Consider the following 13,607-nt stretch of genomic DNA (forward strand, 5'->3'; position numbering starts at 1 on the left):
ACATAGGTAAACAGCATGCTAGCGACAACCAGCATGTGGCTAGCACTGCGGTTTTTATCATAGGGGACAGCACAGCGCAGGGGGGGCCTGGGGGAGTGCTGTACAGTAACAGAGGCTGGTGATAGTATGCACAACCAGCCTCTGTGCCCTACTAACATTCTTAAGTCCCACCTCGGATTCTTCTCGGATTAAGAGACCCAACAAATTCATCCAAAAGCTTGTTGGCCACTAGACCAGAGAACAAGGATGCCATCTATGTACCTGGGGCATACCAAAATGTGGCACAGGTACATAGAGAGACCCTCATGAGAGAAAACATCTCACTCCCACTCCACCAGGTACAGGTTGACGTACGATGGGGCCTGTTACTGTCAGATTATACTGTCTGATGCAATGCACTGCCACCAGTGTGAAAGTAGCCTAACAGAGACCATGGGTGTGTCTAAGTTAGCGGCCAGTCCATGAATTAGTCCGGATGTGGAAAATGAGTAACGAGCTCCAATTCCGTGCAGGCACAGAAGGTATTGATTCAGGAGGGTATTGATTCCAGACTGGCAAAGAAGAACAGTTCTAGTTTCAGACAGTTCTGGAAATTCACTGCTGGCTGCAAATTGAAAGATACTTTTTGATAAAATTAAATTACAAAATGTTGCGTGAAGCCTGAACACAAGTTTGTAGCAATTTTCAGCGAACAGTGGACTTTCACTTTAAATACCATTCTTCACAACAACAAAATCTCAGCTGAGCTATCCATCTAGATACAAAATAGATACAAAGAGCACAAATCTACTGCTCTACACAGATCCTAGTACATCTCAGCACATGCCAGGGTGACAAAAGAACAATCCTTCACTAATGCTGAGTATACATGGTTCGTTTCTGCAGCTCGATTCTCCCGTCCGATCTTTCCGGCGCTCGATTCTACAGTCGATTCTCTTATCTTCCGCTAGTTTTTCTTATCTTTTTCCATTCATTTCTATCACAAATCGAGTGGCGAAACGATCGAACGGGAGATCGGACATGTCGCTGAATACAGAACAGAACACACATTTTGGCACTTCCTGTGCCCATCATCACTGCCTAGCATGTGCCTGAAATGTTTTGTACAATTTCCTGTGAAAGGCAGCTAGGAACTACAAGTTTTCATACAAAAAATGAAAAACAATACAACATTTATTTTTTTAAAACAGACGCTGCCGATCGGGGAAAGAAGACGGCGAGTCCTGTACAGGTCATGGGCCAGAGGAGAAGAACACCATAGGCAAATAATGATGCTCACCCCCAACGGTCCACACCCTTGCGGCCCTACCTTAGAGGGAGATTCATTTGATTACAACAACAACAAAAAAATGCTGCTTAAGTCGCTTTAAATTATTTTCCTGGAATTAGGCTATAAAATACTTGGAATATATAGAGAACTGTACTGATAATGTTTTCTGGGATGGCATTACACTTAATGTAAACCTGTAGTCGCCCAAAGATAAAAGTTAGGTACTTTGCTAGGTAGAGGGCTGAGGCTTCCATCTCCTCCTTGGCCTCGCCATTGCCACACATAGACCCTCGCAACATATCAAGGGCTAGGTGGATATGTTCTCATTGCCGCGCTCCCCTTCATGAACAAGTGCGGCATACTGCACCCTTACGAGAATGGCCGTATCTGCGCATTGAGCCGAAACCGCTCGTCCACAAGTGGGTCTATACCACTGCACATGCACGGCCGTCCTGGCCAATAGCGGTGGTGTCAAGGCGGAGACTGGAAGCCTCTGGACAATAATTTTCGATCGCATGCATATTGCAAGGACATCTTCAGGCTGCTTGCACACCAAGACGTTACAGGCGCACGTTAGTGCGCCTGTAACGCTCCCCCAACGCACAGCAATGTAACACAAGTGGGCTGTTCACACAGCCCACGTTGCGTTACATGTAACGCTGCACGTTCTGTGCAAAGTGCAGCATGCTACGGCGTTGGAGCGGCTATAGCCGCGTTAGACTGTTTGCACATGCGCAGTGGGGGGCGGAGGAGGCGGGGAGAGCCAGCTACAGTAGCCGCGCACATGGCTACTTAATATTCACTGCACTGGCGGCAGCTGATTGGCCGGCGGGACCACGTGATGCGGAGTGTCTCGCTCCGCATCACGTGGTCCCGCTGGCCAATCAGCGCCACTCTGGGAGATATTATGGGCATCGAGCAGCCTAACGCGGCTCACTCTACCGTCGGCTTTTGCAGCACCATACGTTGTGTTAGGTGCACGTTATGCGACCTTAACGTGCCACCTAACACAACGTCTTGGTGTGCAAGAAGCCTCAAAGTAATAATAAAAAAAAAAGTTGCATAAAATCTTTAACGCCACTGCAATTCAAATGTCCTGCATGCTGCATTTCTTCCACGTTCCTAGCATCCAGAGGGGAAAAAAATGCAAATACAATCACAGGAGAAAAAAGGGAAAGGAGAAGAATAAAAAAGAAAACTGCATTGTAAGATACTAAATTAGTTTGTGCTAGTTATTAAAGTCAAAAGCCTGCTTGGTAACAGCAGGGTTTTTTTTTTGCATGTGTTCATGTTCCGTTTGCATGCAAGTCCTCATTAAAAAAATAAAATAATAAAAAAGAAAATTAAAATCGGGCAACCTTCTACTTTTTCTATCCCCTCGCATCATGCAGGTTTCCATTTTCAATGTATTAAAAAGATCCCAATGTGAACCTCAGGTCAAAAATCGAATACTTTCCCGCACCGTACTCCAGAACTCTGCCCAGGACCCTCCTTCACATTATGATATGATCCTCTTCATGCACAAGCGTGCCTGTGCAGTAGCACGGAGCTGCTCGCGTGCACTTGGCTCCGGTTTACTGTGCAGGCGCACTGTACGGCTGCCCTCGTGCTTGGAGAGGAGTGCAGTCGCAAACTTGGAAACCAATAAGAACTTGTTAGGTTCCTTTGGGGGTCCGCACTTGGAATGGTAGATGATGGTGCAGGAAGCCTCTACAGGATACAGAGACCTCTTCTTAGGTAAGTATTTGACATTTCCCCTGACATTCCCCTCAGGGACACTTTAAAGCAGGATTGTCACCATAAAAATCAAATTTCAACAGCAACTGGTCTGAGTGTATTAAGTGATAAAGATCCTAATCCTGCATTCAAAACTTTTTCTGCTGTTATGGTTTGGAGTTATCACATACCTTAGGAGCACTGGCCCTTTAATTGCCATTGCCATCGGCTGACAAACCAGTTGCATGCTGGGAGGGGGGGGGGGGTCTTTTTATTTATAATATATTCCTCCTCTTCCCTTTATTTCCCCCTCCTTCTAATGACATAAGACAGTGCACTTCCTAGTATAGATCTCAGTGGGAGTGTCTGAAGACTCTGAGAGGAGGGTGGGTAATGATACACAATTAGCAAGAGGAGAAAAAAATAGCGATGGAGGAAATGATGTCAGGATCATTCAAAGGTAACCAAGATAGAAATTGTCTAGAATAGGATTCTCTGTTTTTCTTTTATAAAATTCACAAGAATCGTAACATGGACAGTACAACACATCTGTTATGTAAGTAGAACTAGTATTTATCTATTTATATCTGTGTTTTTTATTTCTAGGTTAGCGTGGGTGTCACAAAAACAAATTTGCATAGTGTTTGCCCTTTACAGAATAAAATAATCCTAAACGTAGGCCTTCTTAATTTAAAAACTTCAGTTCTGGTTTCCCGGAACAAATAGAAAACTGATATGAAACTGACATTCAGCTGTTTCCATAGGAAGGTTGGGGTGACTGCAAAGCATAGCAGACAAACGTGATGTGAATTATCTCTGTTTTGAACAAAGTGCTTAAAGAGGAAGTGTGGTGAAAATAACATAATGAATAAAATTGCTTATGGTTTACAATATTTATTTATAGACCATTTAGTCAGAGTTTGTACATTGTAAAATATTTCCTCACCCCAATTTACATTCTGAAATGTATCACTGGTGGTGACAACTTTAGTTCTGCCAGGTGATCTGTAGGGAATGTTCGTTACTGAGAGTTCTTTGCACAGAGGGAGATACTGCTTGTTTGGCAGTTGGAAACAGCTGTTATTTCCCACAATGCAACAAGGTTCACAGAAAGCAAACTGTCAGGACCATGGTCATGACATCACACTGTAGGAGGAGTATCACGATAATATCAGCCATACAGACCCCCTGATGATCTATTTGAGAAAAAGTAAAGCGGGGTATCAGCTTCTGATTGGAATGAAGTTCAATCCTTGGTTAAAGGGAACCTAAACTGAGAGGGATATGGATGTTTATTTTTAAACAATACCAGTTTCCTGGCAGTCCAGCTGGTCTCTTTAGCTGCAGTAGTGGCTGAATCACACACCTGAAACAAGCATGCAGCTAATCCAGTCTGACTCCAGTTAGAGCACCAGATCTGCATGCTTGTTCAGGGGGTGTGGCTAAAAGTATTAGAGACACAGGATCAGCAGGAGAGTCAGGCAACTGGTATTATTTTTGAAGGAAAAATCCAAATCCTTCTCAGTTTAGGTTCCTTTTAAGGTTCCTCTTTAAAATACCATCAAGATTTCCTTAAAACAATAAATAAATGGACAAACAGCAAAAAACAAGCAATGGAAAGAAAAGACTGTAAAAACATGTTGAACTAACGGTAAGTACAGGTATGTGTTAAATGCAGAAACTGTGACATTTAGCCTGCACTAAAGGGTTTGCTTTAAGGCACACTTTGTAAGGGAAAACATACCGCGAGTCCCTCTCTGAACCAAATATTTACAGGATAAACCGCCTGGCACCAAATAACAGGGAGTGAGAACATAGGCTGTGCCCTTGTGTTTCAGTCTGAGTCATGTGTAGGTGGCCGCCCTGCAAATGGTTACTTTGACAGCAGACTAAATGTTGTAGCAAATATTTTAAAAAGCAGATCTCACAACTTCCTTTTTGTGGCATAGCAACTGAACAGGCTCACAATATTGCTGAAGGACAGCGTATGCCAGAAGTTTTTGGTTTTTGTTTTCCTAACAGCTTCTAAAGACAAAGCAGTTTAGATTTCAAAGTACCAATTAAACATTTCTGTGGCTTCAAGTGTAATTTCATTCTTGTTTAACCACTTCCCATCCAGACCTTGTTTCCCACTTAGGGCTCTTTCACAGTGCGACATTAAAGAGAATCTGTATTGTTAAAAATCGCACAAAAGTAAACATACCAGTGCGTTAGGGGACATCTCCTATTACCCTCTGTCACAATTTCGCCGCTCCCCGCCGCATTAAAAGTAGTTAAAAACAGTTTTAAAAAGTTTGTTTATAAACAAACAAAATGGACACCAAAACAGGAAGTAGGTTGATGTACAGTATGTCCACACATAGAAAATACATCCATACACAAGCACGCTGTATACAGCCTTCCTTTTGAATCTCAAGAGATCATTTGTGTGTTTCTTTCCCCCTGCATCTCTCATGCACTGAAGTTTCAGGCTGCTCGTTTCTTCCTGCAAATAGCTTTGCCCTTGTCTGTAATTCTTCAGTATGTGAAAGCCCAGCCAGCTCAGAGGATGATTTATCCAGCTTGTAAAAGATAAGAGAGAAGCTGCTCTAATCTAAATAACACACAGGCAGTGTGCATAGAGGGGCCTGGAAGGGGGAGTTCATAGCAGAACCACAACACTGAAGAACTTGGCAGCCTTCCAGACACAGGCCGACAAGTCTGACAGGAGAAAGATACATTAATTTATTACAGAGACTGTGATAGTACAAAGTGCTGCAGTAAGCCAGAACACATTATAATAGCTTTTGGAACTTGTAGGATGATAAAAAAACAGGATGCAATTTTTGTTACGGAGTCTGGCACGTTAAAACAACATGTAACGCAGAATAACTCACAGCAATGAAAAATCAATGGCCTGTTCACAGTGCAGACGTTGTGTTGGTGTCTAACGCTGCACGTTAAATGAAAGTGCTGCATTCTATGCGTTATACACGTTTTTAGCTGCGTTAGACTGTTTGCACATGCTCAGTAACACTTGGCGACATACTCTTCATTGCCTGTATTTTCTACTGTACATGCTGTATGCGGTTGTAACGCTGCGTTGCGACTTTTTGGCCGCGTTGCGTTGTTATTGTGCCTTGCGACTTTAACGTTGCATCAAAACGCAACACAGTCTTGACAAAAGAAATCAAATCAGAAATAACTTTATCCCTACTTATGAAACAGAAATGAAATATATATTGTTTTCTTCAAGACAAACTAGGCTTTCATTGTTTGCCATTTTTTCCCTTCAAACAATTTTATTTTCTATGAATTTTAATGGGAAAACAAGGAAAAAAAATAGAAAAAAAACACATTATTTCTCAGTTTTACCATTTCCAGTTTAAAAATAAAAAGCGCTATTGTAGATAAAAAACAAATTTTGTTTGACTATTCTTACCGCTTATCACAAACCTTACTTATTTATGGTGAAGACATTTGATTCTGAATAATGCTACAGAGTGTATTTTTCACTATAAACTGAGAAAATAAAAGTATTTTTAATGGTAAAAATCAATCTCATTAGCTCAGGAAACATATATTCCCGTTCACCAATTAGTGCTGCATCAGATAGTGCCAGAAATGTGCACAGGAGCAAGCCCAATCCTGCACAGACTCGTGGCTTAAATGAAGTCACAGATAACATAGATATACTGCAGTGGTGGATAATGTGGTTAAACACTGTGTGGCTAGAAGTCAGTGCTTTAGAAGTCCTCTCGTACAGATTTATATTTTTTGTGCCCCTAGGCCAGGGGTCTGCAACCTTTAAGACATAAAGAGCCACTTGGACCCGTTTCCGAAAAGATTAAAAAAGCTGGGAGCCGCAAAACCATTATAAAACAAATCTAACACTGCATATATTGTTTCTTACCTTAATGCTATATACAGGATCAGATATGACCCCACTATGCACAAATTGTTAGCAGATCTGACCCAATATGCACAATCCTTCAGCAGATATGAAAAGAAAAACCCATTTACTCACCTAGTCAGAAGACCTCCTGTCATGATCTCCTCCTGTCCCGACCTCCTTGTGGCGCGCAACTCCCACGATCCTCTTCCTTCCCGACGTCACGTCCTGCCTGCATTACACTGCAGGGCTACGGGAAAATTGCCGCCCGAAGCCCTGCACTGCACCGGTCCGGCGGCCTCTCTGATAGGCTGCCGGCCAGCAGCAGCACACGTCACACGCGCGCCGCAGCCACTGACACACACTACCGGAGCCGCAGCAAACGTGAAAAAGGCCGCGGGTTGCCTACCCCTGCCCTAGGCCAAGTATGTTGTGCCCCCCCCCCTTCTTGTGCAACAAAGCCCCTCCCATTCCATGTGCAGCCCCCTCTTCCACATACAGCAGCCCCTGTCTTTTTATGAACACCTCCTTAAGCATCAGTTTCCCTTTTTCATGTGTTGCTCCCCATTTTCAGCCTCCTCTTTCATATGTAGAAACCCCATTTTCATGTCCAGGTACCCTCTTGCGATACAAGGCTCGGGCCTTTGTGGCCTTTCCAGAAATCTGTACACAGGAGGCTGAAAGTGGCTGGGCCAGAAGGCTGAAGACAGCAAAAGAGTCCGTGTGAACCTGCCCTTCTGTGAGGCAAAATAGCTGGTGGCTGTAGCTCAAGGGGAAGTCACATGATTTGCTTACCGGCAGCATGCTAAAGGAGTATTGTAGGGGGGTAGGGAAAAAAATTTTTTTTAACTTACCCGGGGCTTCTAATGGTCCCCCAGACGTTCTGTGCCCACGCAGCCACTCACCGATGCTCCGGCTCCGCCTCCGGTTCACTTCTGGAATTTTTGATTTTAAAATCGGAAAACCACTGCGCCTGCGCTGCCGTGTCCTTGCTCCCACTGATGTCCCCAGGAGCGTACTGCGCAGGCACAGACCGTACTGGGCCTGCGCAATACAATCCTAGTGGTGTCAACGGGAGCGAGGGTGGGGCCACGCAGGGGCAGTGGTTTTCCGACTTTACAGTCACAAATTCCAGAAGTAAACTGGAGTCGGGGATCGGAGCATCGGTGAGTGGCTGCACGGGTACAGGACGTCTGCGGGGGAACATTAGAAGCCCCAGGTAAGTTCAACTCTTTTTTTTTTTTCCCCTACAGTACTACTTTAACCACTTGCCGACCGCACACTCATACCGTGCGGCGGCAAAGTGGTAGCTGGAGGACCAGCGACGCAGATCTGCGTCGCCAGGTGCCTCCCTAATTAATCAGGAAAGGCCGCTCGCGCGAGCGGCCGTTTCCTGTCAGATCACGGAGCAGGTCTCCGTGAATAGCCTGTGAGCCGCTGATTGCTGCTCGCAGACTAAATGTAAACGTAGGAGACATATGTCTCCTTTGTTTACATTGTACGGCGCTGCTGCGCAGCAGCGCCGTAAGGCAGATCGGCGATCCCCGGCCAATCAGCGGCCGGGGATCGCCGCCATGTGACAGGGGACGTCCTGTCACTGGCTGCACAGGACGGATAGTGTCCTGTGCAGCCCAGATCACCGGGGATGACAGGTAGGAGAGGGAGGGGGGATTTCGCTGCGGAGTGGGCTTTGAGGTGCCCCCCCCTCAAACCTCAGGCAGCCAGGAGCAAACAGACCCCCCCTGCACATCATCCCCATGGGGGGGGGGGGGGGGGAAGGGGGGCGATCTGGTCGCTCTGCCTGCACCCTGATCTGTGCTGGGGGCTGCAGAGCCCACCCAGCACAGATCACTAAAAACAGCGCTGGTCCTTAAGGGGGGGTAAAGGGTGGGTCAAGTGGTTAAGGGGGATGAGAGGTGTAGCAGTGGATTTGCCTTGGCACATTGGAGGGGGGTTGGAGCATGCACCCCAATGTGCAAGGTTCGCTAGCATCAGGGTTTCGAAAGGTCAGTGAAGGTCAAAGAGAAATTTCATCCTAAGTGCATATTTTCCCAGCCAGACCTACACAGACAATGCCTTACATATGGCTACAGCACAGGCAGAACCACGGCCACATTTTGATGTGACTCCATGACAGGGCTGCCTCTCCAATGATCATGCAGGGCTCTAGCAAGCACCTGGATGATGCACGGAAACTGCTGACAGGTGGTGAATTCAGCACCTCACCCCCTCGGTGTGAAAGAGGCCTGTGTGGACATTTTCATAACCAGAATTTTCACTCAAAGTAGAATATCACTTAGGATTTGGGGGAGTGTATTTGGCTTTACAGAAGTTTAGGAATAGGTTACAGTTAACAGATAGTGGAGAATACTGGATTAATTAGCATTGCCAACAAAATGATAAAAAAATTTAAGTAAAGGATCAGATTCAGTGTATGGTTACCTTCAAACATTTGGGAAGTAAAGAATGAAGGTCATGGTGGTTGGGACAGGCAATTGGTCGCGTTTCATAAAGATTTATGGTAAAGATGTGAAATGGCATTCAATAAGGCAGTAATTTTGGAACTTTGGAACAAAACTAATCAGATTCAAAAGGCTAATGATTGATACCATGGCTGATTACACATGCCGGGTATTTTATTATTTGTTTTAAAAACTGATTCGCCCTCTGCAAAGATCTAGTTCTAGAGTCTAAGGCCTGATTTACACATCCAATTTTAACTGGCCAACCTTTGGCCAATTTTATCACTTCCATGTAGCATGAGGGCCTACAGATTTTGAATACTATGAACATATGTACCTCAATTCACTAAGCTTTATCAAACACTTTATCAAACGTTTGATAATTTACCTCATGGGTAAAATCTAATTTTGAATTCACTAAGGTGCTATATATTTATCGAATGTTTTATAGATAAAATGTTCAATAAATCTATAACACCTTAGTGAATTCAAAATTAGATTTTACCCATGAGGTAAATTATCAAATGTTTGATAGTGTTTGATAAAGCTTAGTGAATTGAGGCCATTGTGTAGGTAAGCTCTCATACTACATTGAAGTAGTAAAATTGGTCAGTCATTGGTCAATCAAAATTGGAAGGGTGTACCAGGCTCAGCACTTTAGGAACTTTTCATGCACAATCTAAACCTACCGGGTCTACTTCCTGTGGAGCAAGAAAAGTACCTAACATTCAGTGTTTTGCCCATCCTTACCTCACATTTAGTTTTAGGCATGGGAGAGTGATACTGGTAAGCACTGGCTATAGTACACAAGAGGTCACATGGGACCAACATGAGAGAAAATAGTGAGGCTGCATAATAATCGCATGCCAAGATACAAGATGCCCAATGTTCAGAATAAAAGCCTGCTGAATCACCATGACAAGTATAGTCAGGCTTTTTACCTCATAAAGCAAAGCTAATTAATTTACCAGTTTCTGAAAAAGATTTGATGGAGAAATACTGTATCCTGGCCTCGGCTGCTAATACTGAAACAAAAAGCATGACTATAGTATATATAGGTCAAAGAATATAGCAGGTCTTTCTTGTCTCTGCTGAGAAAGTGGCAGACTTGCTTTAAAGTTGTAAGCAGTTCAGTAATTCAGCTGCTGCTGTTCTCTAACTGGGGTCAAGGTATACAGTGTAAATGAAGAATATATTTAAAGGGACACTTAAGTCAAACAAAAAAAATGAGTTTTACTCATCTGGGGCTTCCAATAGCCCCCTGCAGCTGTCCGGTGCCCTCGCCGTCTCCCTCCGATCCTCCTGTCCCCGCCGGCAGCCACTTCCTGTTTCGGTGACAGGAGCTGACAGGCTGGGGACACGAGTGATTCTTCGCGTTCCCAGACACATTAGCACCCTCTATGCTGCTATATGGTATATGATGTATGCTATAGTAGCATAGATGGCGCTATTGTGGCCAGGAACGCGAAGAATCACTCGCGTCCCCAGCCTGTCAGCTCCTGTCACCAAAACAGGAAGTGGCTGCCGGTGGGGCCAGGAGGATCGGAGGGAGACGGCGAGGGCACCGGACAGCTGCAGGGGGCTATTGGAAGCCCTAGGTGAGTAAAACTCATTTTTTTTGTTTGACTTAAATGCCCCTTTAAAGAGAAAAAAGTGCCCCTAAGAGGTACTTACCTCGGGAGAGGGAAGCCTCTGGATTCCAAAGAGGCTTCCCTCGTCCTTCCAAAGTTCAGCCCCGTTCCTGCGCTGGGACCTCCGAACTCTTCAATGATGCACCTCGAGCAGGCACAGTAGCAGTTTAACGCTCGGCCTCTGGTGGAAAAAGCAGGATAGGGTCCGCTCCACTGCACAGACACGAGTTGCCTGCGCAGTAGAGTGGACCAATCGAGCTCGACTATTTCTCCCGAAGTCCGAGCGTTAAGTGTACCTGCACAAGGCGCATCACTTGTTATGATTCTGAAGAGTTCAGGGGCCCCAGCGCAGGAACGGGGCTGAACGGGAAAACAAGGGAAGCCTCTTTAGAGGCAATGTCATCCAATTTTACGCTAGGCAAGTTCTACTTACCCGGTGCTTCCTCCAGCCCCTTATAGACAATATTTCCCTCAGCGCAGCTCCATTCCCAGCCGCTGGCCTGGGGTCCAAGCCTATGCAGAGGCTGACCTCGTGAAGTCGTCTTCTACTGCGCCTGCGCGAGCGCAGTTTCAATCACTTGCCCATGGGCTGGAGTGTTCTGCGCAGGTGCAGTAGTTCTGTGCCAGGGGCTGGAGAAAGCCCCGGGTAAGTAAACGTCACCACCACGCTTTCTCCTTGCGGGTTGAAGGAGGAAGCATGGTAGTGACGTGCCGCAACTTGGAACGCAATTGAATCTCATTTAAGCAGATGGCAGCATGGGTAAGTCAACCCTCAATCCCCTGCCCCCTCAGGTGCTGAAATTAACTTTTCGCTTCCGTGTAGGTTCGAGTAAGAAGCTACTCAGAAGCCCATCACTGATATATATATATTTTACACACACACTTATATAGCATTACCAGTCCTTGGTCCGTATTTGAGGAAGAGGAAAACAGGAATAAAAAGACACAAAAAACACAGATACAGTATCACTGAAGTGAACCCGAAGTGAGGAAACTCAGTTCAGGTTAGATATTTGCCAATGTAGAGGGAAGGCTCTGAATACCACAGCGCATTTCCAGTCATTGGTCCATCCCATCATACTAGCACCATCCCCCATTGAAGTTACTCCACCTGCTAGGCCTCTTCTGCACCCCTCAGAAGTACTCACATCCCTGTGTAATCCCACGAGTCCATCCATACTGGGCATGTGCGAGCCCCGGCACTCAGGAACGCAAATATACCAGAAGGCTACTTAAGAAGAACCAAAGAAACAGCCGCTGGATAACTTCAACGGGGGGCTGACATTAAAACCAAAAACCGATTAAGATGAAATGGGGCCCTGAGCAAGATAGCAGTTTTTACACACTGCTGATGGTAGTAATCTGGCCTTTTTAGTATGAGGGGGGGGGGGGACCTAGCATATCATTCACTAGGCCAATACACTTTCTCCAGGCCCTAGGCAACTGCCTAGGTTTGCCTTGTGGATGATCTGGTTCTGGCTGGAATGACAGGGTGGACCAAGAACCAAAAAAATTATATGGCATCCAAAGCCTTGTCTCCACATAGGCAAGTATCTAACCTAAAGTGAGTTTCCTCACATCAGGTTTCCTTTAGCATATAGCAGGGGCACCAGGATGACAGCTCATGTGGCTGTGCCTACATACCAGTGATTGGAATGCAGTCCGGTGCATGATGTCATCAGCAGCACCACGCTTACTTTGCAGCTTTGGGGAACACCAATGACATCACCTCTGTAGGATCAGAGCTATCCCAGCAAGTCCACAGCCAAAGAGGATTTGGTCAGATCCTTTCATTCCATCATTATTGGTCTGTCAAGCAGCGGAGTGCAGTGACTGTGGGACTGCAGTGCCCCACACAGTCAGTGACTTTCCACTGACATGCCAGGTGACCTACCTGCTGAGGAAACTTTATCATTACCCTCCCTCTGATCCAATGACACAAACTGCTGAATATACAACTTTCCTTTCTGATCACCCACTGGAGCCTGGGACTAACAGGACTGCCATGTATGGGGAGCCAGACTGCAGTCCCAACACACTTTATAATGCTCAATGATCTGCAAGCCCCATACAAAGCAGCGCTATCCAGCACTGTTTGCCCTTCTTCTCTGCAGTGATAGCAGCAGTATGTGGTCATGCATTAGGACGGGGCTCTGTAGCTGATGCACTTACCAGCAGATGATGCAGCAGTGGAAGAATCCTATAGCAGCAGCAGCAGCCAGCCAGCCCGCGGTCTGTCACCTGCAGCAAGGCAGCCTCGCATTGTAGCATGAAGGGCGATCGCTGCTTCCTATTGTACGTCGCCAGGCAATGCATGCACCTCCTGCTGCGCTGCACCAGCCGGAATATAACCTTCCCTGTCTGCTGCTGCCAGTCTCCTCTCCTTAGCTGGTGCCCCTCTCTCTCTCTCCGCAGTTCTCTAGCCGGGTAACCGATTGCCCCTCCCTGCAGTGAGAGGAGGCATGTGCAATCCTATAGGGACAGCAGAGCGGGGAGGAAGAGCTGGAGAGTGGAGCCAACACGGATCTGGCTAATACAGCCTCATCATCACCAGAGCTGGGACTACAGTAGTGGAGTCCTCTGTCATCAGCTCACAATGTGCAGGAACTCAGTGTCTGGCGTATAGGGAATTATTCATTTCGTTATATAAAAAAAAT

The 13,607-nt window shown here is 45.8% G+C and overlaps 1 protein-coding gene across 2 annotated transcripts in view; it reads right to left on the minus strand.

Moving 5' to 3' along the window:
• Positions 1–13,362, minus strand: part of OSBPL6 (oxysterol binding protein like 6) — a 334,312-nt gene extending 320,950 nt beyond the window's left edge. For both annotated transcript variants that reach the window (XM_068245435.1, XM_068245434.1), the window contains exon 1: positions 13,123–13,362. The gene's annotated coding sequence lies outside the window, so the exon portion shown is untranslated. The remainder of the gene's footprint in view (positions 1–13,122) is intronic.
• Positions 13,363–13,607: the final 245 nt, after the last annotated feature.

This window comes from Hyperolius riggenbachi, chromosome 7 (genome assembly GCF_040937935.1).
Source record: "Hyperolius riggenbachi isolate aHypRig1 chromosome 7, aHypRig1.pri, whole genome shotgun sequence".
Taxonomy (NCBI): Eukaryota; Metazoa; Chordata; class Amphibia; order Anura; family Hyperoliidae; genus Hyperolius; species Hyperolius riggenbachi.